Source organism: Aptenodytes patagonicus, chromosome 1, assembly GCF_965638725.1.
Source record: "Aptenodytes patagonicus chromosome 1, bAptPat1.pri.cur, whole genome shotgun sequence".
Classification (NCBI taxonomy): domain Eukaryota; kingdom Metazoa; phylum Chordata; class Aves; order Sphenisciformes; family Spheniscidae; genus Aptenodytes; species Aptenodytes patagonicus.
Genome location: NC_134949.1, coordinates 165,562,149 through 165,586,195, shown reverse-complemented (window position 1 = coordinate 165,586,195; position 24,047 = coordinate 165,562,149). Strand labels below are relative to the sequence as shown.

At 41.5% G+C, this 24,047-nt stretch overlaps 1 protein-coding gene across 1 annotated transcript in view; it reads left to right on the top strand.

The window, feature by feature from the left end:
- The window catches only part of ITGBL1 (integrin subunit beta like 1), a 156,497-nt gene that overhangs the window by 94,748 nt on the left and 37,702 nt on the right, over window positions 1-24,047 (top strand). The window lies entirely within an intron of this gene.

The window sequence follows — 24,047 nt, the reverse complement described above, 5'->3', positions numbered from 1 at the left end:
GACGATAACCAGAAGATTTTTACTGCTTTAGTCATATTGCAATCCATGACCTTTGCAATGATAAATGAGCAACTGAGGTGTAGAAGGTATTTCAAGATGCACTGCATTTCAAAATGTATTGCATATTCCACTGCATAATCCAGATATTGATCCTTGTGGCTTTTGTGTGTGCTGAATGTTTATTTCACAAGCACCAACCAGCAGGTAGGGGCCAGACACCCCTGAGGGTGTGTGCACTAGAAGTCTAATGTCCCCAGCTGGGATATTGGAATACTGTGCACTTGGTTCAATTTGCTATCGCATTCAAACTGAGTCCATCACTTTGTGCCTGTACAGCCGCCATTTACCCAGACGTGAGCTTGAGGTGAGTGTGAGCAGCAGCCTCTCAGATTCTGGGCAAATGAGCCTTCTCTGGTTGGAGGAGGTACTGCCAAATGTGGAACGCTTTCCAGATACGACTATTGGTGACGACTAATATATATCTACTAAGTAATGGATTCCTATCAGCAATGGCTTTGTTTCTAAACCTAGCCTTTGAATGGCAGTGATTTTCAGTCCTTAATAGTTTACAGTAGTGTCAAACTGAAGAACTAAGTTGGAAGACCCCCTGTCCCAGTAGGGCAACTGACCTACATAGGCTTACACCCCGTAGCACTGAAGAAACAAAATAGGATTTTACCTTACTGCACAGTTTTGCATACTGGAAAAAACCCTTTTATTACCCCCAGGACCATCAGAAGTCCTGTATGCAGTGGCCTGGTTGCAGTGTCACTGGATACAAAGGAATTAGTCACAGTGGTGATTCTTGTCATGACACTGCAGTTAGAGGACCAAGTTGAGAGCCAGGGAAGAACAAAGGTGTTTTAATTGTGTTTATGATTATGGGCAAAATGCCTGTGGAAGGATATTCAGGTCATCAGTAATGCTCTGCTACTCAGAATTTATTCCATTTACCCAATCTTCATTGGAAATGTCGTTCACAGTGCTGCTTACTTAGGGAAGATGCTGCCACAAGTATTTGTCCCAAATACTACCTTGCCACACAAGGAATTGCAGTAATTTTATGTAGCTTGAGGAGTAAGATATTTATCACTCATTGCACAGCGGTTCAGCTTTTCATGCAGAACATGCACTGGAGCATATTTGAAGAGCAGCTCCAAGTGTCTCCCACCCTTTAAAGTTTCATATAAGCTTTAAGTGGACTCTGAAAGTAAAAGGAATTAATAGAAACCAGAAACATCAGAAACATATGCAGACTTATGTTTTTATATATTTAATGGCATACTGGAATTCTGTTTGCTGCTTGTATGTTAGATTAAACTGTAGGTGAACTTTAATCTTTCTTGTGATTAGTAAATTTGATTTAGTTATCCTTAATCCATGCCTTTATCAAAAAGCACAGGCTACTAACCTGTTTTATCAGTATTGAAATGATAATTAACTTGAGCTGGCATGCAAATGTTATAAATTCTGGATCTTTTCATTCAAATTTTTACCTCTACTTACATTTTTTTGGGCTTGTTCCCAAATGAGTAATAGTTCTGTTTTATTAGTTTCAGCATGTTCTAATACTTAAAAGCTGTTACCATAAACAAGAAATATGCTGATCTTTTCTCACTCTTCTGGATGTAGAAAGAATGTGGTAGTTAGTCTGAACAGCCTGCAATTTATTTTGTATTAGCTATCTTTTTATTTCATATCACAGATTCAAAGATATTTCTACACACCTCTCTGTGACCTTTGCTACTGATTGGTTAGCAATTTGAATGTGATGCACCATTGATTATCATCTAATATAGATATTTGAAGGAAATAATCAACTCAGAGATCTCTTGGTCTCATATATATGATGTATTGAATTTCATTATTGGCATCTTACATTCATTAGTCATAGGTGACTGATTTTTGACTGGAGATATCACAGTAATGTTATGGTCAAGAATGTATTTGTCCAGTTTTTGTGAGGATACAGATGAATAGTAATTGAATAATAATCAGCCAATGATTATTTTATAAGCATTTCAAGTAATTAACACAGCAAAAAAGAGAAGGATAATGATGAATAGAGGGTAAATCATAAGAAGTGTAAATATGGCTTTATGATTTCCTAAACTTTAATAGTTCTTTGGTGGCAATGGCAACTAAGCAAAAGACAGGGAAAAAAAGCTCTGAAGAAACAGAAGGAAGGGCATTGTGTATATAAATATAAATGCATTCATTAATATTAATACAGGTTTTCCTGAGGTCTGAAATGAAGTGCATAATGATGAGCAGTTGTATCTAAATCAAAGCAAGATGTGCAAGAATCTGTCACTTGTAGAATTATCTAGCATGCCAAACCTCAGACATTAATTACAGTTCCATTCTTGGGTCATCTCAGTGAATATATTAACAGTAGGTCACAGGAATTTCATAGAAAACTTCTCATTCCTGATGTTGAGCATAGTGAGGTTTATGAGCATCTTGAAGAGATCATCAGTCTTTTGGGTAGGAAGCTTGCACTTCTGTAAATCTGCAAGTTGTATCAGTTTCTACTGAGATCAGGTAGATCATTTCTCAGATGACAAACTTTCAAGGATGATCTAATAAGCAGGTACTCTATAGAAAGAAACAAGTGATCTACTAGAGTTCATTCTCCTGTTCGGCACTTTTTCTTGCTTCTATGTTTAACTTGTAAATTCTTAAGATTAGAGTTTATTTTCTTTATAGCAAACAGTTATGAAAGTTGATGTGATGGGTTTGGGTCAGCTAGACTTAGCTGCAATGCAAAGAGGACATGCAAACATAGGCAGTGGTAAGTAATATCTAAATTAAATCTGAGGCTGGTTTAGCTGTAAATGATAACTCACGCTAAATGACCTTATAAATAGTGCTTGCTGATATGGAATTGTATATTGACTGTCATTTTGTCATATGACAAGTATAGCTGTGTGTCTGAAGAGCTCTTTCTGAGGTGGTAAATGTGGTTCTTTCTCAATGGGAATGACTCATATCATCACGAATTTGATATTGTGACATTTTCAGGTTTTATTCCATCTTATCCGTGTGGCTTAGTGTTATACTCTTCAGAGTGTTATACGTTGACCAAACTGAGTCAGCAAGGTGACATAATCTTGTCTAGATTCATTTAAAAGGATTGTGGAGCACTAGATCCTTTAGATAATGGAGTGCAATAATGATTTGTTCTGCTTAAAAACTTGTAAAAAGGAAATTTCTCTCCTCACAGAGGGGTGACTTTTTGACAACTATCTCTTATGAGCTAGAAAAAGGCTATTCCACCTTTCATAACAGCAAGTTTTCTTTGGGGATTAACATGCCTAGATTTCCAATGGTGGACCACTTAGCCATAGTTAAGGTGGATGATTATGGGCACCATAAGTTTTGAATATTCAAATTTAAAACTTAATTTTCTTTTATCTTGCTTGTGCCTCTTTAAGAATTCATATCTGTGAACAGCTGAGTGAGATTTACTTGCACAGGCACTCGCAGGAAGTGAATCTCAAGTTCAGAAGCTTAAAGATTTGCACTCTAATTGCTACACTTCTTTTTTTTAAACTTAGGGCAAAGCTTAGCTCAGCAGACAAGCAGAATTTTTCAATCGCCTTCCAGAGGCAGCTAAATAAGCCAGTCAGGGACCTGATTACAATCTTTACATGGAATTACTTTATGTCAGTAAGGATCGTGTGGTGCTAAGGGCAATGCATTCTGTATATTGGACAGAGAACATGTTACAGTTTCTAAACCTCTTTGTCAGAATCCCAAATACCTTGTGCCTCATGCAGAAAACTTTGCAAGACTGACATTTCAGCGTGGTTAACGCCCTTGAGTTCTGCTGAGTATTTTCTATATAGTTTTACACGTAGGAGGCCTTCAGGGTGTTCTTCATTCACTGAAATAAACAGTTGTGGGGAGATAACTAAATCTACATTTCTTCAAGAAGTTTTTGCTGAATTGCCATAGTAATGATATATTTCTATAATATGATTTGCCTAATAATGGCAGAAATGTTTCAGTGTAAGGCACTATCATCAATAACAAAAAATCACGTAATCAATGTATCATGTAAATCTTCACTCAGCTTTTTAAAATTCCTTTGGGGACAGTGGGGGCTGAATGTAGAAACCTTTATGGCAATGTGAAGTGTTCCTGCTGTACCTGAATATCTAGGTACAGCTCAGTAGTGTAGCAGTAAAAAAAAATAAAAATAGGATAAACTCCAAAAAACGTAAAATGGACCTTGAAACCAGTTGTTGTGGTTTAACCCAGCAGGCAGCTAAACACCACATAGCCGTTCGTTCACTCCCCCCCACACAGTGGGATGGGGGAGAGAATTGGAAAAAAGGTAAAAATCATGGGTTGAGGTAAAGACAATTTAATAGGACAGAAAAGGAAGGGAAAATAATAATAATGATAAAAGAATATACAAAACAAGTGGTGCACAGTGCAATTGCTCACCACCCACTGACCGATGCCCAGCCAGATCCCGAGCAGTGGTCACCACCCCCTGGCTACCTCTCCCCCAGTTTATGTACTGAGCATGACATCATATGGTATGGAATGTCCCTTTGGCCAGTTTGGGTCAGCTGTCCCAGCTGTGCCCCCTCCCAGCTTCTTGTGCACCTCCAGCCTCTTCTCTGGCAGGGCAGTATGAGAAGCTGAAAAGTCCTTGACTAGTGTAAGCACTGCTCAGCAACAACTAAAACATTGGTGTGTTATCAACATTATTCTCCTACTAAATCCAAAACACAGCACTATACCAGCTACTAGGAAGAAAATTAACTCTATCCCAGCCAAAACCAGGACAATATCCACCCCTTATTCTATACTATCTACATCATGCCCAGGTCCCACACTTTCCAGTACATCCCAATTAATCACCACCACTTTTCCTGTATTTTTATATATACACAGATATCATTCCCTAAGTCTATGGGCCATCCCTATAAAATGTCCATTGTGTTCATTTAGTCCATGACTTCGGGCTCCATCTGTCATAACACTCCTTCAGGGCAGGAGAGATGGTGTGTAGTATTGGATTGTTGCATGCTGAAGCCAGTTCTGGTTCCATCACCGCTGTGCTTGTCTGGTTCTATCATCAAAATTCATTGTTCGTTAATTTGGGTGATTCTTACCGTGATACTGTTGATATGGCGTATAGCAACCATAGTAGTGATGACATACGGTATTATATAGCAATTAACATCATACAATTCAAATCATTGTCTGTTCTCACCCAAAACCAAATCCCCTTGAAGTACACATCGGACTTCCCCATCCTTCCTCATCACCCACCAAGTGCACCCTGGTCCTTGAGCAAAAGCAATCCCACGGATGGGTTTGCTTTTGCCTGAGGCAGGAATAACCCAGACTGTCTTCCCCAGCATATTTTTTACTTGCACTACAGGGACTTTATCCCCTTCTACAGTACGTAAAAGTTTTGACTGGGCAAGGCCAGCTCGATTGGCAGATCCCCGAGTGTTGACTAACCACATGGCTTTTGCTAAATGTGTGTCCCAATGTTTGAACGTCCCACCACCCATTGCTCTCAGTGTAGTCTTAGGCAGTCCATTGTATCGTTCAATTTTCCCCGAGGCTGGTGCATGATAGGGGATGTGATACACCCACTCAATGCCACGCTCTTTGGCCCAGGTGTCTGTGAGGTTGTTTCAGAAGTGAGTCCTGTTGTCTGACTCAATTCTTTCTGGGGTGCCATGTCACCATAGGACTTGCTTTCCAAGGCCCAGGATAGTGTTCCGGGCAGTGGCATGGGGCATGGGATATGTTTTCAGCCATCCGGTCATTGCCTCCACCATTGTAAGCACGTGGCGCTTGCCTTGGCGGGTTTGTGGGAGTGTGATATAATCAATCTGCCAGGCCTCCCCGTATTTATGTTTCAACCATCGTCCTCCATACCAGAGAGGCTTTAACCGCTTGGCTTGCTTGATTGCAGCGCATGTTTCACATTCATGGATAATCTGTGCAATAGTGTCCATGGTCAAGTCCACCCCTCGATCACGAGCCCATCTGTATGTTGCACCTCTTCCCTGATGGCCTGAGGTGTCATGGGCCCACCAAGCTATAAATAATTCCCCCTTATGTTGCCAGTCCAGATCCACCTGAGCCACTTCAATCTTAGCAGCCTGATCCACCTGCTGGTTATTTTGAGTTCTTCAGTGGCCCGACTCTTGGGTACGTGAGCATCTACGTGATGGACTTTTGCAACCAGGTTCTCTACCCAGGCAGCAATATCTTGCCACAATGCAGCAGCCCAAATGGGTTTACCTCTGCGCTGCCAGTTGCTCTGTTTCCATTGCTGCAACCACCCCCACAGGGCATTTGCCACCATCCATGACTCAGTATAGAGGTAAAGTACTGGCCACTTTTCTTGGTCAGCAATATCTAAAGCCAGCTGGATGGCTTTCACCTCTGCAAACTGACTCGATTCACCTTCTCCTTCAGCAGTTTCTGCCACTTGTCGTATAGGACTCCACACAGCAGCCCTCCACTTCCAATGTTTTCCCACAAGACGACAGGACCCATCAGTGAACAAAGCATATTGCTTCTCATTTTCTGGTAGTTTATTATACAGTGGGGCCTCTTCAGCATGTATCACCTCCTCCTCTGCCGATATTCTGAAATCTTTGTCTTCTGGCCAGTCCATGATCACTTCCAAGATTCCTGGGTGACTGGGGTTTCCTATTTGAGCCCGTTGTGTGATCAGTGTGACCCACTTACTCCACGTAGCACCAGTTGCATGATGTGTACAGGGGATCTTCCCTTTGAACATCCAGCCCAGCACCGGCAGTCGGGGTGCCAGGAGGAGCTGTGCTTCAGTACCAATCACTTCCGAAGCGGCTTGAACCCCTTCATATGCTGCCAATATCTCTTTTTCAGTTGGAGTATAGCGGGCCTCGGATCCTCTGTATCCCCGACTCCAAAACCCTAGGGGTCGACCTCGAGTCTCCCCTGGTGCTTTCTGCCAGAGGCTCCAGGTAGGGCCATTCTTCCCGGCTGCGGTGTAGAGCACATTTTTTACATCTTGTCCTGCCTGGACTGGCCCCAGGGCTACTGCATGAACTATCTCCTCTTTAATTTGTTCAAAGGCTTGTCGTTGCTCAGGGCCCCATTTGAAATCGTTCTTCTTCCGGGTCAGTTGGTAGAGAGGGCTTACAATCAGACTGTAATTTGGAATATGCATTCTCCAAAAACCCATGACGCCTAAGAAAGCTTGTGTTTCCTTTCTGCTAGTTGGTGGAGACATGGCTGTTAGTTTGTTGATCACATCCATTGGGGTCTGATGACATCCATCTTGCCATTTTATTCCTAAAAACTGGATGTTCTGTGCAGGTCCCTTGACTTTACTTTGTTTTATGGCAAAACCGGCCTTCAGCAGGATTTGGACTATTTTCTTCCCTTTCTCAAAAACCTCTTCTGCTGTGTTGCCCCACACGATGATGTCATCAATGTATTGCAGATGTTCCAGAGCTTCACCCTGTTCCAGTGCAGTCTGGATCAGTCCATGGCAAATGGTGGGGCTGTGTTTCCACCCCTGGGGCAGTCGGTTCCAGGTGCACTGGATGCCTCTCCAAGTGAAAGCAAACTGTGGCCTGCACTCTGCTGCCAAAGGGATTGAGAAAAATGCATTAGCGATATCAATTGTGGCATACCACTTGGCTGCCTTTGAGTCCAGTTCGTATTGAAGTTCTAGCATGTCTGGCACGGCAGCACTCAGCGGTGGCGTGACTTTGTTCAGGCCGCGATAGTCTACTGTCAGTCTCCACTCTCCATTAGACTTTTGCACTGCCCATATGGGACTGTTAAAGGGTGAGCGAGTCTTGCTGATCACTCCTTGGCTCTCCAGTCGATGAATCAGCTTATGGACTGGAATAAGGGAGTCTCGGTTGGTACGATATTGCTGCTGGTGCACCATTGTGGTAGTGGTTTGCATCTGTTCTTTGATCCTCAACAACCCCACAATAGAAGGGTCCTTTGAGAGACCGGGCAAGGTGGACAGCTGTTTAATTTCCTCCATCTCCGAGGCAGCTATACCAAAAGCCCACTGGTACCCTTTTGGGTCCTTGAAATGCCCTCTCCTGAGGTAGTCTATGCCAAGGATGCACAGAGCCTCTGGGCCAGTCACAATGGGCTGCTTCTGCCACTCATTCCCAGTTAGGCTCACTTCAGCCTCCAATACAGTTAGCTGTTGGGATCCCCCCATCACCCCAGAAATACAGATGGGTTCTGCCCCTTTATAGCTTGATGGCATTAGGGCACACTGTGCACCGGTGTCTACTAGAGCCTTACACTGCTGTGGGTCTGATGTGCCAGGCCACCGAATCCACACAGTCCAAGTAAAGCTGGTTGTCCCTTTCCTCCACCTGGCTGGAGGCAGGGCCCCTCTAGTCCTGGTCATAGTATTCGTTACTCACTTCTTGTAAATGCGAATCAGAAGTCCCTTTATTAAGATTGGAAGTAGGATCAGCTCTTCTACTCTGTCTGGGGAACTGCCCACTGGAGACTGGAGCAGCAATTTTCCTGGAAGAACCCCCTTTTGTGATTGCTTTTCCTTGTAACTTATGTACCCATGCCTCTAGGGTTGAGGTAGGTTTTCCATCCTACTTCCTCATGTCCTCTCCATGGTCATTTAGGTAAAACCACAGGGTGGCCCATGGTGTATATCCACTATATCCTGTCTCTTGAGCAGAGGCATGCTTACTCCTAATGGCTGAGATACTGGTCCGTACAGGTGGGGAGTAGGGCATATCCTCTTTGAATCGCTGGAACTCCCGGGACAGTTTCTCCACAGCAGTCCCATAGGGAGGAAGAGAGACTTTCTTTGTATTGCCAGAGTTGGCCAGCCAAGCCATCCACCGTTTGTCCCTCTCCGTCTTTCCAGGTCATTACTGCCAATGAATTGGCATATGACGATGGTGCTCTCCGTACAAACTTCTGCCACATGGGTTGCGTGCACCTGACTTCATCTGGATCTTTGGATAACTGCTCATTGTCCAGGTCATCATAAATCACCTCCAGCATGGCTAATTTCCTCAGGTACTGGGTACCTCTCTCCATGGTGGTCCACTTGCCTGGGTGACATATAACCTCTTCCTTGAAGGGATAGCTTTCCTTTACACCTGACAGGAGTCGCCTCCAGAGGCTGAGGCCTTGTGCCCCTTTTCCAATTGCTTTGTCAATTCCCCTTCCCTGGAAAGGGATCCCAGCTGCTTGGCTCCTCTACCCTCTAATTCCAGGCTACTGGCCCCGTTATCCCAGCACCAGAGCAGCCAGGTGACAATGTGCTCACCTGGACGACAACTGAAATCTTTTTGCATATCTTGCAGCTCACTCAGGGATAGGGATTGGGTGGTTACTGCCTCATTTATGAGTTCTGCCTCTTCTCCCTCCTCTTCTCGTGGTGGCCCTGCTTCAGAGTAGCCTGCCTCATCCACTTCTTCCTCCTTCCCCTTACTAGCAGGAGTTTCTTCCCTTACTAAACGAGCTGACTCTCGCATCCAGTTTTTCTTGTGTATAGGGGTGACTGGTACCGGCATGGGTTGGTTCTCTGGTTCAGCTGCAGTGCCTGTCACTGGGGTTGGAGTAACCACCGTGCCCGTCGTGGGGGTTGGAGTAGCTGCAGTGCCTGTCATTTTGTCATCAGATCTAGAGACCTTCTCTTCCCCTTGAGAGTACTGCATAGTGTTGAGCAGGGCTCGGTAGGCATGGGCTAGGCCCCAGCACATTGCAGTGATCTGTGTCTCTCTGGAGTTGGCAGGGTGAGAACATACTTTTTCCAAATATTTTCCTAGTTTTTCAGGATTCTGCAGTTGTTCAGGGGTGAAGGTCCAAAACACTGGAGGTGCCCACTGTCCTAGCTACTTGCCCATGCTATCCCACACACCCTGCCACTCATAACTATCCATCCTCGGGGCAGATCTCTGGATGTTATTCTCAAATAGATGTTCAACTTCTTTAAACAAGACCTGAAACGCATTCAGGAGTAGGAGCAACAGAAACATGCCGGTTTGAACATCCCAAGGATATTCAAAATTCTCAAGAGCTATTGTAACTAGCCTGGAGGAGAAGGGGAAGGTGAAGGAGCGCGAGAAAGTGTCCCCCCTTGTTTCCCCCATAAATTGGCTCTCTGAGGAGAAGAGGTAAAGAGTGTAATTATTAATAGTTTCCGAGAGATGGTTCCCGAAGTACGGAGATGATGGCAACACTGAGTACAAATACCGGATTAGTCTCATGACCAGTAATTTTATCTTATCATAAGCCAGTGTTACACGGTACAGCAAAATGATAACCTTAATCCAGCCACCAGAGGTGATAAACAGCACAACAGGAAACATATACTGCAAGTAAGGTCTTACATAGCACAACTCTGAGAACAAGCACAACTACTCTGAGAGCAAATAAATCAACATTGCGACCAGCGACTGTTAACCTAATAATGAATGCTTATAACAAATTTGTTTTACCACGTTCTGGTCAGATCTGTCATTATCTCAAGCCTTCAAGCCCCACGTTGGGCCACCAAAATGGACTGTCATGGTTTAACCCAGCAGGCAGCTAAACACCACACAGCCATTCGCTCACTCCCCCCCACACAGTGGGATGGGGGAGAGAATTGGAAAAAAGGTAAAAATCATGGGTTGAGGTAAAGACAATTTAATAGGACAGAAAAGGAAGGGAAAATAATAATAATGATAAAAGAATATACAAAACAAGTGGTGCACAGTGCAATTGCTCACCACCCACTGACCGATGCCCAGCCAGATCCCGAGCAGTGGTCACCACCCCCTGGCTACCTCTCCCCCAGTTTATGTACTGAGCATGACATCATATGGTATGGAATGTCCCTTTGGCCAGTTTGGGTCAGCTGTCCCAGCTGTGCCCCCTCCCAGCTTCTTGTGCACCTCCAGCCTCTTCTCTGGCAGGGCAGTATGAGAAGCTGAAAAGTCCTTGACGTAGTGTAAGCACTGCTCAGCAACAACCAAAACATTGGTGTGTTATCAACATTATTCTCCTACTAAATCCAAAACGCAGCACTGTACCAGCTACTAGGAAGAAAATTAACTCTATCCCAGCCAAAACCAGGACACCAGTGCAAGAAATTGAAATGCAAAAATACTGGGAATATATCTATTCTGTTTTCCTCCTGTACTGGGTGCAGGTGGCAAGAAGGTGGGGGGGGGGGGGGGGCTGCAGGGGCGGACTCTGTGAGGAGAGGCCGGGGCTGCCCCATGCCAGACACAGCCGGTTCCAGCCGGCTCCAATGGACTCACCGCAGGGCACAGCTGAGCCCCTCAGTCAAGATGGTGGTGCCTCTGGGAAAGTGTATTTAAGAAAGGGCAGAAAATTATGGATGAGGAGGGAAAAAAGGGGTGAGAAACAGCAGTATGAACACTGAGGTCAGAGAAAGGAGGAGGAGGAGGAGGCACTCCACGGCAGAGCAGATATCCACTGCAGCCCATGGAGGACCCGCACTGGAGCAGGGGAACAGTGTGAGGAGGAAGGAGCGGCAGAGGGGAGCTGTTATGGACTGACCAGAACTTCCGGTTCCCCATCCCGCTCTGCGCTTGTGGCGGGGGAGGAGAGGAGTCAGGAGCGGAGGAGTGAAGCTGAACATGGGAAAGCGGTAGGAGAGGTATAGTTTTAATGTTTGTGGTTTTGTTTCCCAGTACCCAAATTAGTAATTAAATACCTATTTAATAGTATTAGATATTAAAAATTTATTAACAATTAAATATTAATATTATTATTATAATTAAAATTAATTTTCCTCAAGTCAGTTCTGGTTTGCCCACTGAATTTAACTTTCAAAAGCCAGTTCACAATTCAGATGTTTAGATTCCATACAGACACTTACGTATTGAGGTCATTAGTCTCTGTTTGATTTAAGAGCAAAGCCGTATCTTCAAGAAGGGCCTATGACCGATTTGGAAGGTAAACACAGCACTGTCTCTGACAGCATTTTGATGACTAAACACCTTCATTACTATAACCATTTGCAAGATAAATATCCAACAGGTCATTGATACTGTCTCCTCTAATTCCCACAAGAATTCGAAAAATAAACAAGCACGGATTCTGGGGCTGGCCCACTTGGAAAGAGGAAAAATAGTTCCCTGTTCCCACAAAATGAAAAGTTCATGGTCATCACATTTCAATTTCAGGAAAAATAAGCTTCATTCATACTATTATATTTATCTATACATATGCTGCTTTAATAATTCACTTGTTAAATGGTAGTTATCCTTAGTCAAGATGAAATCAAGCCCAAAAATCATTACCTGAAATTGTGGGTAATGGTGGCGTTGGCAGTCACGTACTAAGAGTGGATAGTGACTACTTATACCTGATCTGAATGATCTAAGCAGGTAGAAGCACAAACTGCCAATACTTTACCAAAATTTCTTTCCAACTCAGTTCTGCATGGTATTATTAGCTCTTCACTTGGTGTCACATTAGAAGAAATGTCTGGGTAGTACAAATACGCAATCCAAAAATCATAATTCAGGAAATGTAGCCATGGCACTGTACCTGTTTTTGAGTATTAGTATGTTTTAAACAAGGTCAAGTAGTACTGAGTTTGGAATTTCTTTACAATTGGCACTAAATAGCTACCAGGATAGGAAAGAATGGTAGATAAGGAAAAATCAAGACCAACATCTCTAAAAATTGTAAAAGATGATGCTATACTAAGCATAAATATATACATTTCTATAAACTTACACAATCATGAAAAAAGTTAGTAGCAAGGAAGATTCTTTTCAAGTCTTTCCCCTCTTCTTTTTTCTACTTCATATTATTTTAAAAACTATTTCGTTTTAGTATATACCTTTAAAAAAATTTAGAGGTATATACTCCCTTTGTTCAGGTTTTCTATTTTAATATATGACAACAGAATTTAGTAATACTGTGTATCCTAGAAAAAAGCATCAAAGGAAAGGCTAAGACTAGTTTTACTGTTTTCACAGGTAACAGCAGATCTCTTAAGATCAAGCAATGACTTATTAATGGAGAAAAAGTTGAACAATTGAGACTTAAAAAATGATCCTTTTTTTTTTTCCCCCCAGCACCATCTACTTCATTAGTAAAACACCAAAATGTTGAGATAACATTCTGGATTGTAATGATGTGACAAGTGGGACCTGTTCTCCATTCCAAAAGGCCCCAAATAATGGTGTTTCTAATTAGGCCTGTAACAAAGTGTGTTACACAAATTTTACACTTCTTACAGCTGTGTAAAGGGCTGTGAATTTCACAGAGAAATACATCACAGGATAGTTTTGTACTTTTGCAGGTAGCTTCAAGGTAACCTCTTGCTTCAGTCTGAGATAGCTCAGATCCTTCTTACTGTTTGCCTTCAAAGACACCACATTAGTGTTAAGGAAGCATAAAATACTGCATGGTGAGTCTTTTAAACGGCGCTATTTGTGTGAAAGTAGATGCATAATGGCAAACTAATGATTCTACTGTGTCTATATGTTTAATAAACCAAACTGAGGTTTATATTTAGGCTCTGCATTTAGTCACCAGCTATCTGAGGCTCAGTTTCAATTACTCTGCGATCATTTGTATTCTCTTAGTGCCTCTGGTCTCCACTTGGGAGTTGGCAGCAGTATTTCTGTAAGCGCTGTATGCCTATGTGGCAACAGGTGATGGCTCTTCTCTGCAGAGGTTTCTTGTTTAAGGAAGGACCATTCTGTTCTGTTGACAATGAATAATGGCATATGGGAGACGAAAGGGAACATTGCCTTCTCAGGCTTAGTGTTAGCTGAGATTTTAATTGTTCTCTTGTCTTCTGTGTTATCAATTATAATGTCGCTTTCTCTGCTCTGGGGTTCAAAAAACTATGTGTTTTATTCTGAAGCCGGATATTTCCCAGTAAGAAATATGTAATCGGGTACTTAAAAACAGCATGAAAGAATATTTCAAACTTTTAGCCTGAAATACTGAGTAACGCCTGCTTTCCCTGCCCATACTGGGGCTCAGTAACCTTCCTAATTGCCTACCACCTTAGTGGAACAATGAGGAGTCATTCCAGGTGTTATATAGTATTTCAAAACAACACAGATGAATTAGATTGCACTATACATTTATTGCTACCTTAAAATTTACTCTGTCAGGAATTCTTTGCACTGCTTTCTATTTAGTATGATTTGGGTTTGTATTTGGTGTTATGAAGACTTTTGACAAAGAGAAATATTGTGCAGTTCCAGTAATTAGGCCAGACTTGGTACCTGGACGAGAAATTTCAACACAGTTATCTACCTGATTTTTTTATTCACACCTTCAAAGCTTCTGTCAGCTGCTTCAGAGGGGACTTTGGGATATGGTAAGGAATAGGAAAAATTTCAAAAGAAAATGCAAACTCTTGCAGAATTATTAATTTTTTTAAAGTGCTATTTGGCAGCAGCTGCAAGAAGGATTATCTTCATTTCACAAGTGCAAAATGCAAATGCATCAGTGGCAATGACATTTACAATTCAACCCACAGCATCAGTGTATTCCAAACCATATAGAAGAGTGCGTATTCATGGCTGCATTCACAACACTGCCCATATTTACGGTTGTATTTTCATTCTTAGGAGTCAATGAGATCTGCCTACACCTCTCTCAAATTGTTGACCTTCATTTGAAGGTTCTGCAATGATCTTTCTGATTACTGTTTGATTTCCTTTCGGGTAAAAAAAAACTATTTTGAGAATGGAACAAGGCAAGGAGCGATTTTTTTTCCCCCCATTTTCCCCTCCTAAAAGTTTATCCCTTTGATACCTGAAAAGAAATGGGCTTCTCTGTACTCTGAGTCAAGCAAGAATGGTTATAATTTATGAATGTTACAAGCCTTTTCTCATCTAACTTTTTATAGACTGCTTGTGGATCCATAGGCACTCTTGAAGTGATCCCTGCTCTTCTGTGAGGCATGCATGGAAGGGAGCCGAGCTTTGTAACATGGAGTTTGGCATATCAAATCTGAACCTTCCAAAGCTTTTCATGGTCAGTGAAGGGATACAGAATCAGATATACTATTGCTTTGCTTCAGTACAGCAATTCCTGCATTGTTCTGTTTTGTCTAGGCTGAATCAGGATCTCTTTTTCTGTTTTGGCAGATTTATTCAAACCATAACCTTAACAGATATTCCGTAACAGGTGGTACATCTTAGCATCCAGTTCATAAACAGGGTAGCACAAAACTATTTTCAGAGTGAGTCATCCGTAATTATAAATAGATGATGCCTTCCATTAATATACATTATGAGGTTACAGTCAAACTGTCTAATGTTAACACGGCATCCAAATTCCTTCCGTGGATAGGTCCTAACTTCTGGGAAAAGAGAAAAAGAGGATGAAAAACATATGCATGTATTCCATAGCCAAATTGTTGAGAGCAGAAGTATCCGAGCCTATTTACTTAGACTTCTTGTTCCTATTGAAATTACTTGTTTTTTCCTGAATCACTGTGAAATCTACATTTGTCACCCAACTATTTCAGACACATCCTGCAGATACAGCTAATTAAGAGCCAACCACTGGTTGGAGTTTCCCTCAGTGCTTTCCACTGATTTGTTTTTGTTTATGATGTGTTTTGTTTGCTTCATTTCTGTGATACATTTGTGCAGTCTTATTTAGCCTTCAGATCATCAAGTTATTGGAGCATCAGTGCACACGGCATGAAAAGAAATGAGTCATTCACCCATTCCCAATCTTTTGTTTCCTCAACTGATTGAAGGGTTCAATAAATTACTGTGGTTCATAATGACTACAAAAGTTAAACACTATTTTTATCTATTCAGCTGTGTTTTAAATACAGCATTGGGATCTATCATTCTGTCATGGAGAGAGGCTCTGGAAGCATTTGACAACTTCTAATCTTTCCTCCTTCACATATTCATGAGAGAGGAAGATTATGCATGCAAGCAATAACTTTACACATTAATTATTGAGTCAGATATCAGGAAGACCGTAACTTCATGATACACAATGCACAGAAATACTTCGATTTGAAGAAAAGATAAAGCTCAAGGGCAAAAATCCTGGGGTTTGAATAACAACAAATAATTTCCTGTCCTTCCTCCTCTATCCCTTATCTAAGTTTCAGGCTAGAATATCTATATTATGAAAAGTCCCTAAGGAAGAACAGAAGTGAGCAGCAGGAGATACAGCTGTTCATTGGGCTCATTAATGGGTTTGGGCAATGCCTGATTGGTGCCTATTACAGGTGGTATAATGAGATCCATCTCTCAGTGAATCAGTTGTGCTTCTTAGCATACCGCAAGGAGTCAGCAGGGCCATGACCCTACAACTTTCTACACTTTGATATATTACTTTCTTCCTGGAAAGAAGATGGAGCCAGCCAGTTGTCTTGCCCAGACGATGCAGTGTGAATGGTGGGCTTCTAGTACATCCTTCTCCCCTCTTCATTAACTTCTTGTTTAACTTAATTAATCAGTACACCCATCTCAATACATCAAACAGCACTGAGGTAGCCCCTTTATTTGTTCATGGCTGTTGGTGAGTCATACTACTAACTCCAAGTAATTCAACTGGCTGTATTTTGGAAGCCCCTACACTCATTCTTAGACTATTAGTGCATTTCTGATGCGAACGCTTATAATTCATCCTGGTATTATACAGGAATAATTCACTGAAAGGATTTGTTTGAAAGAGAGAGAGAAAAAAACGCTTCTATTGCCCTTTCATCTACACACTGTAACATAGAAACAATGCTTGGCAGGAGTTAACCCATGATCTTGAATAATCTTTCGCAGATTAAAAAATGGAGGCATACTGAGCAATTCTTTTCATTCAAGTGACATTTGGATATGAAGCTTCCCACAGCCCTTTTTTTCAGATAATGTGGACTGGATATGAAATGAATTTAGCACAGAATGAGAGATGGCTGTTGTCTTTAACCTGCAGAGTCTCATGATAAACTCTGTAGACTAGAGCCCCTGTGGTTTAAGATCATAAATATTCAATTTCTAGTAATTTTAGCTTTTTCTGTATATTGCATATGATAAGAACAAAGCAGCTACAGTTATCTACATACATGTATGTAGGTGAATGAACACAGTAGCAATGACACTTGGCACTGGCATAATTTGTTCCATGTTCAGCTGTAATATATCCTGCTATACAAAAGGGGCCCAGGTAAGGCGATCTGGGTTGTGTAATTTGGAATTGCCAAGCTTTTGTACTTTTGAGGCTTTATCCTACTGTCACACTTGTTTTGCCAGAAATTGTATTAGTGCCTCCTAGAATACACTTCATTATTTTCATTTTATTTTAATTTTATTTTCTTTTTATTTTATTTTATTTTATTTTATTTTATTTTATTTTATTTTATTTTATTTTTTGAGAAGGTGTGCATTGATGTGCTTTGAACCTGTCTTGGTACAAAACAGATATCCTTCATAGACTTATACTGACTTTTTATGTTTCTTCATAGTCGTAGACTTGAAATGATGCTATTGTGAGAACTTTGTTATACATCAGTTACTCTCGACAAAGCACAAAAAAATGCATTGTTTAAAAGATATAGAGCAATCTATTTTTAAAACTCCAGAAATCTCAACAGCTTGAGGTTGTTTCGCACCTGTCTTCAATCCATGTCATTTCCTTTAGTTAAATGTATATTCCTTGCAGACTGCCCTGTTATGACCACCTTCTATTAGAATTCCCCTATTAAATTCTTGGCTTAGCTTTGCATTCAAGTTATTGATCTGCTTTTCAGGCTTGCTGCCTTGCTTTGTTAAACACCATAAGGCTGTTTGTCCTCTTGAATTTCTTTGAATAACCTTTTGTGGTGTTTGGAATTCATTCTAACCTATGTATGCTCTTACACAACACCCCTACCATATCCAAGTGCCTTTCAGTTGCCTGCTAAGGAAGAGTGCTACCACTTGAGATTTGCTCTTTTTCTCACCCTTTCCCAATAGAAGAGTGTTTTGTTTTGAGGAGGTGAATTGCTGATTTATGTTAGGAGAGGTTGAAAAAGAACTACACCCTGTCCTCAGAGCAGAGAATGGTAATGTTTGTGGCAGTCTTCACGCTCTGTAAGTTTTTGTTTTCCAGTTGCAGACGTGCTCCTGAGAATCTCTCACTGCAGTGTAGATCAGATTTTTTGTTTTGTTTTGGATATAAAATACCTTTGTGCCTAATCTGGATTTGAGATCTTACTGTAGATCTTGTACTAGAGCTTAAGACAAACCATCAGTTATTATAGTCAGTGCTACTGACTGACTCAAAGATAAGAACACTGAATATTTTTTTTATAAGCTATTTGATTCTTTAATCAAAGAAAACAGAAAAATAAGTTGAAATTTCTTGACAGAACATTTAGGAAGATTAATCCTGGCATAGTTTAATTTAAAAAATTGGCTCATTTCTGATGGGATGTCTTACAAACATTCATCTTCCCTAGGAAATACGTTTACAATAAATGTGGAGCCTGGTTTTGATAGTCTAAGACTGAAAAGCAGAGTAATTCTTTCTGCTTTAATGAATGTCACTTCACTTCTAACTCTGAGGTTCTTTCTGAGGACCCCGCACCCAGCAGGGCAAGAAAAATGAGTTACTCGAAGTGTGTCCTTTATAGAAATTTGAAATCTATCACTGTTTTAAAGGTAGCTGGCAAAAGCACACTTTTAAGAATTAATTTCTGTGTTAATTAGAAGTCAGTAAAATATGTTGCCATATTGATTCTGTTCCTAATTTATGTAGTTAGAAAAAGCATAATCTATTAGTCAAAAATAGTACACAGCCTTTGCAAAACAGATAGATAACTTCATTTTCAATGGAATGCAGGGTGGAGATGTTGGGTTCTATAAAATATTCAATTTCCCAGATTGTTTCATATTTTTTTGATGAATCAGAAAGTGTTGAGTGTAAATGCATATTGTGCATTTCGACCACAAGCTTTTGGGAAACTTATATTTGTTTTCCCCAAAAAGTCTCAATGATCTCTAGTTAATCAACTAACTTTTTTATTTTCTTTGCTCCTACAGGGAAGGTTTTGTAATAATTTATGTGAAAATTCTGTGATTTTTCTGGGTACTGGAAACCCATGAACATCCTGGCACCATAGTAGATCAGAGGAGGAAAAGGACTAAGATGAAAAAAATTTTTTACTGTGAGGGTGGCCACACACTGGAAGAGGTTGCCTAGAGATTTTGTGTAGTCTCCATCCTTGGAGTCATTCAAAACCCAACTGGACACAGTCCTGGGCAGCCTGCTGTATGTCACTCTGCGCTGAGCAGAGGCGTTGGAAAAGATGATCTCCAAGGGTGCCTTCCCACCTCAACTATTCTGTGATCCCCATTGATTACACTGTTACTCACATTAGCTGAAAAGACTTTCCCACAAGGACACATAAATCTGTTGAATTTTGTGGCATCGCTTCATGGCAACAGTTTCATTTTTCCATCAATACAAATGAATTAATTTCAATTAAAGGTAATGCATTACAATCCCTTTTGCAATCTCCTACTCCCTGAGTAGGAGACAGCATTACTAGACACTTAGTCCATCTCTTTGCTAATTTGAGATGGTGTGATTTCATGGTACTAGCTAACACCTGAGAGTAGTGTAGTTCATATATTCTAACGAAAAGGAAAAGCTAAGACACTCCTCAGTGTGTGTATCTCTCTGGTTTATACATCTGTGCAGATATTGCTGTTAATTTATATGGTGCTGTGTTCCCTGTTTTCCTTTTGTAACACATACACGAGTATTGGAGGCTCACTCATCACTTAACTACTCAGTAAGTCGTTCCCTCGCAGCAGGCAATCCCTGTGACTGCCTGGACTTCCCTGGGAAGAGAGCATTGACGGCAAGAGGAGGGCTAAAGGCGGGGAGTTCAGAGAGCTGCTCCTTCTGGGTTTCAGGTTCTGCAAGAATACATCCCTTGTTGGCTAGTTCACGGTTCACTTCAGCCTTTGTGCTAACTAGTGGGGCTCTCCTTTACTGAGATATTTGAAGCCACAGGCATTGTTAAAATTGAGTTTATTTTCATTAAAAATCTAGCTGCAGAAGACAAATATACAAGCTTCCACACAGCCTGAGTTCCAGCCACATCTCCCTAGTTACCATGGATCACAACTAATCAAGGGCTTTGTATGGTATGTACAGCTGCCTAGGAGTTAATAAGATTCTTCAGACAAATATATCATTTCATTAGGAACACAGGCCATGAATCAGCTCAAAACGCTCCAGCGTTGCTAAGAGTTTGTCCATAGGGTCTTCTACAGAAAGACCCAAGTTTGTGTTTCGTAGTTTGTTAGCCATACAAGATCTAGCTCCAGACGTGAAACCACATTAGTGTAGCAACATACTTGAGTTGTTTAACTCCGCTAAGCATCTGTATTCATGCTGATAACTGAGTTTTGGATCCAGCTTTGTTTGGAAAGACTGTACAGATCAATCCTTAAAGGTTTTATCTCCTTCCTAGCAGACGCAGAAGGATGGGGTGAAAGCTGACATGTAATTTCTTACCCTTTAGTGTAGAAGCAACCAGGGGCTTGTTCTGTGTTTGCTTTTTGGGTCTACTTGTTGAAAATGACATGAAACACAGAATTGCACCGTTTGATTTGTGAGTGCCTTTCACGCTGTTGCAGATCCGTGTGCATGTTGCAAACTATACTGTACCTGCCATTCCAAATTTTCTTCCATTTGGAAGTTATTTTAATCTGACATTTTGGGGTGGTGGTGGGGTTATTTTCCCTAGAATTATATTGATCTTCAGCGTCATGCTAAGTCATGTGATCATGTGATTTTGGTACAGCTTGCTGTAAAAGCTCAGCATTTGTTACTTTTTGCCTTTAAGAAACACCTGCATGCATGTGGTCTTGCATAAGTTTTGTGTGTAAGACATACGTCTATCAATCTGTACTAAAGTTTTTCAGATAAAGGTCCTCTGGGAGAAAAATGCCCATGAAAATAATTTCATTTGCTGTATAGAAACAGAAACATAGAATCATAGAATAGTTTGGCTTGGAAGAGACCTTTAAAGGTCATCTAGTCCAACCCCCCTGCTGTGGGCAGGGACATCTTCAACTAGATCAGGTTGCTCAGAGCCCCATCCAGCCTGACCTTGAATGTTTCCAGGGATGGGGCATCTACCACCTCTCTGGGCAACCTGGGCCAGTGTTTCACCACCCTCAGTGTAAAAAATTTCTTCCTTATATCTAGTCTAAATCTACCCTCTTTTAGTTCAAAACCATTACCCCTTGTCTTATCAAAATGTTGAACTTGGCATGTCTCTTGACATTTGGGGTGGGGTTGGTTTGGTTTTGTATGCTGATTTTATTGGTCTTCTGAACACTGAACCTCTGCTTAGCAGTGGTGGCTTTTTTAGGGTAAGCCTAGATTGTCTTTCAGATAGATACTAAAAGTGAGGGGGGTTTATGTGTATTGTTTTATATGTATTTCTTACACTGTATAAACTATTTGGTTTGTACATAGTTTTCACTTGTGTAGTGAAACTTCTTGGGAAAATACATTTCTTTTTCATTAATTGCAGCTATAAATAAAGTAGTGGAGAAGCAGATAGAGATATGGGTGTAATGTTTCCTGTTGTGATCTTTGAGACAGGATAGATGAATGAGTCATTCATTTAAGTAGCAGTGCTAATAATGAAGGCTTCAAGGAAAATATTAAATTCTGTCATTGTGATCTGCCTGTGCTCAGGCTCCTGATCCTGAGTGACAACCCCAGGCTCTCCAGGTCTGCTGCAATGCAGCCTGCTCTGGCAGTCGCCTGCTGCTGCTCTGCCTGCTGACCCCTTTTCCTGTCATAACTTCTGAAAGCCAAACTGTTACTGTGCAAGGTGGAGAGACCCGATGTCTCCGGCAGTGATGCTGAGATGCATGCAGTCTCACTGCTGGGGAGGAGGCAGGGCTGCTGCTCTTGGGAAGGAAGCAAAGAGTGACCGACTTTTTAAAATAAATGCTTCATTTCTGTGAGTGTGCGCGTGTGCGCGCTGCAAGAGTTTTGATGTGTTTTGCATGCTACTGATGTTATAGTATGTGTGGTTGCTGCTTATTTTCAGCTGATGTCTCCACTGCTCTTTTTCCTCTCACAACTGAGTATCAGTTTCTGCCCTTGTCTGATCTACAATTACCGCCCCCTGTAACTTATGCCTCCCACTTCTTCTCACAGAAAAATAGTGAGTTCTACTGATTATTTTCCTTATTTCTTCCCACTCCCTCAGCACCAAGCCTCACTAGCATCCCCACTCCAGGAGGGGAAAATGAAAACAGCAGCAAAATTACTAATTCTTCTGTGGCAGCCTCTTATTTGCTGTTGTCAGTGCTCTGCCATAACTCAGGTTCTGGGGGAGAAGGGTTAAAATCCAAGCAGTTGCTGGGACCTTACATCTTCCTGCACAGGAATTTAATAACACACCAGTTTTTCAGTTGCATGGAACTACTGAGAGGAAGCTTAAATACAATTTTCTTATGACTATATTAGCAAAGAGGAGCCAATCCACCTTTTTTTATGAAATAAATGCTGTTTAGTTCATTATTGCTTGCTGTTAAAAACAGAAAAAGCAAAATAAAACAAAACCTTTATTAGCTTAAAAAACAGATCTGCAGAATTAATTGCTTTTTAAGCATAGCATTAAACTGTTGTTTTTATTTGTCTGAGTAATTTGGGGTACTTTTCTCTAAAACTAATAAAAATAAATCCCACATTCATGCTGTGTTTAAAGCAATTTTGACAAATTTAAACTGGTAACACCAGGCCTAATTTGTTTCTCTAATAAGATGTTTATGATAAGTCTAGAATGCTCCATCTAAGCCTGACTTCCAGCTGAAATCAGGTATGACAGAGCTTGTCAAACTCATTGTGTTCAATCTGGTTAGCAGTAATTGTTTTTATTTTTTTTTCTTATTTGCTAAACAGAACTCTGACATTTCCTGGAAAAGGGCTGGGATGAATTTTTGATAGTCTGTAAAAATCCATATGAGCAAACATGGCTTTAGCATTAATTCATGCAATGCTAAGATCAGAGATGGCATCCCAGTGTTGGAACAATGTTTCTCGCCACTGGGATTTGCCTCCCGTCTGCTCTCTCATACCAGTTTAATCCCTCTCAGTGAAAGCCGTGAACAACAAATGCTACTTACATTTGCTGCAAAGCTGCCTGGTTCATCTCCAGTGCTTGTTGTGGATATACAGGTCCAAGCTCAACAGCTGAGTTTGGCTCCGGGGGCAGCCACCTTCCAGCAGGGCTGGATCATGCTGCTGTCAAAAGATGCCCTGAAGCTCAGGGCTCAGCAGGACTCACGAGTGCCTTCTGCCCCAAGCATGGCAATACCTCTGCGAGCAGCAGAGCTGATGGATTTATAAGCATCAAGCTCCTGAGAGCCATCACCTCTCATGCAAACCAAGCGCTGCCAGCTCTTGTGGCTCCTTTGAGTGCAGCAGGAGCCAAGGGCCACAAGCGCCTGACTTTCACAGCAGCACAAGAGCTCCTGTCAGCTGCTAAAAGGTATCTTGCAGCTGTAAGGGGCAGTTCCCCCCACGTTGTCTTCCTCCATCTGGAGATGCTCTTTGCAAATTTTCCTTTCTTGCAAGGCATAGGTTGTGGGGTTGGTTTTTTTTTTTCCCCATAACACCACTTTGCACGCTGACTGCTTTTAATACACTGATTGCTAGTGCTCTGCTCTCGGGTGCTATAATCCTGCTTCATTCTTGTAGACAAAAAGTGGATTGCTAATGATTTGCCTAAATTCAGATCCATGGTGAAACTCAGAAGGTGCAACCACGCACCGTGATCCCTGATGCCCTCTCTAATTATAACAAGTAAGCATATAGGAATGGTTGTTTTTACTGAAAGAAAGATCTAGCTTGATTGAACAGCCAAGTGGGAACACTGTTTTTCTCCCGGTCGGCACAAGCTCTCTAACTGTGCCACCATGCTTCCCACGTGTTATGGCCACCATTCAATCCGAAGAGAGTCATGGTGTTTCAGAGGTGGTTTGCTGCCACCGTGTAAAAGGAAAGGTGGCCATAGCAGTGACAGAAAAATTGTTCTT